Source organism: Galeopterus variegatus, unplaced genomic scaffold (genome assembly GCF_000696425.1).
Source record: "Galeopterus variegatus unplaced genomic scaffold, G_variegatus-3.0.2 Scaffold61, whole genome shotgun sequence".
In the NCBI taxonomy this organism is placed as follows: domain Eukaryota; kingdom Metazoa; phylum Chordata; class Mammalia; order Dermoptera; family Cynocephalidae; genus Galeopterus; species Galeopterus variegatus.
The window spans coordinates 1,100,123-1,101,790 of record NW_007726172.1 but is presented as its reverse complement, the minus strand read 5'-3'; positions in this window follow the sequence as shown (position 1 = coordinate 1,101,790).

The window sequence follows — 1,668 nt, the reverse complement described above, 5'->3', positions numbered from 1 at the left end:
TTTAACCTCTAGGTGTCTGTTTCTTTGCATAACAAGAGACAATAATATGTACAATGGAAGGGTTCGGGAGTGAAGATATATATAAGGCGCTTGGCACTGTGCCTGGTTCAGTAAACGATGGTTATTATTAAAATAGTTTTAATCATGGAAAATGATTGTTCTGCTTCTGGACTCACATTTCAGCCTTTCACATCTTAGCAAACCATTCTTGCTTTGCTCCTGAGACAAGATAGCTATGTTCCTCTGTCTTGGGCTTTCTAACAGGACGTTCTAAGGCTGGCTCAGAGGTGTCAGACCCTTTAGCTCTTATGATAAAAATGCTGTGCATTCTTCCACCTTGTTGATCGATCACCAGAAAAAGTAAAAATTTCTTGACCTGAATTTTATAGCTTACTATATTTTGATCCCTTCCCTAACCTCAAAATGTTTTTTCCTTTCTGACATATTACCTTCTCTTCAGAGGAACAAAACTCACTGTTCTTCACCCTCAAATATACACAGTATTTCTTCTCATCTAGGGTATGTCCATCTTGCCCTTTGTTATTAATTCTTTCAAATTTTGACTTAAAACCAATATCCTACATTTGTTGCTCTGTGTTGCTTCACCCCCCACATATTTGTCATCCCACTTCCCCTGGGTGATGGAGATGCAAAGGATTACTCAAAGCCCATCTCTNTGTCTGGAATTGAGAATATATTTGTGTATGTATTAACCACTTCTCCTCTTCTATTTCTATCACCTAATGGAAGAAAGAAATGTTAAAGTACTTAACCTTAAATATAAGCTTTTAAGTTACAGACTATCAAAGGAGAAATACGATTCTACTAAAAATGGGCTAAGAAAATTTGCATCTCTAATGGGGAAGAGTGCTTTCAGTAGAAGCTTCCTTTTGCTGTTTACTTAAAAGTTATATTAAGAAAATGGTTTAAAATGGTATATGTGTGTGCCAAGTTGCAAGGGGTAGAGTGTAGTGGATTTGTACTGTGCCACCTTACCTATGCTTCCCAGGATTCCCTTATCTCTATGGCTCCTGGTGAGTGTGGCCACAAAGACATTGTGCATGAGGTTTCAAAAGCAGAATTGAAGCAGCAGCCATGTCCAGTTTATGCTCAGAAGGTCTTAGTCACAGCATCAGCTGGTTACTCATGGCATCGGACATCCAATGTATCCAGATGAAAGTCTCAAATTTAAGTGTAATAAAATACTTACATGTCATCTAGTGGAAGCTCTATTTCTTTGAAAACTAAAACCTTCAGACCAACAAAGCCCACAGTTTCAGGGGTGGGAAGCAAAATATTTGCTAGGTTACTTGGAGTAGTTATAAAAGAGGCCAATCCATTTCTATCCTTGAGTCCAAGACTCATGAATTCTGCCTGTGGAGGAAATTGCTATTTCTGGTTGCTGATTTCCTGGTTGCTGATTTAGAGCACATCCTGGAGGACATGACTCAAATCCCTCAAGTGTTGTCACCCAGCTGGTGCTGTGACTGAGACTTCAAAAAGTCATTCCACTGTTCTATCAGACCAGCTGCTTCAGGGTGATGAGAAATGAGGAAGACAAGTGAATTCCATGTGTATAAGTCAATTACCACACTTCATTTGTTACAATATGAGTTCCTTGTTCAGAAGCAAGGCTATGACAAATGCCAAAATGAATAAAAGAAATTT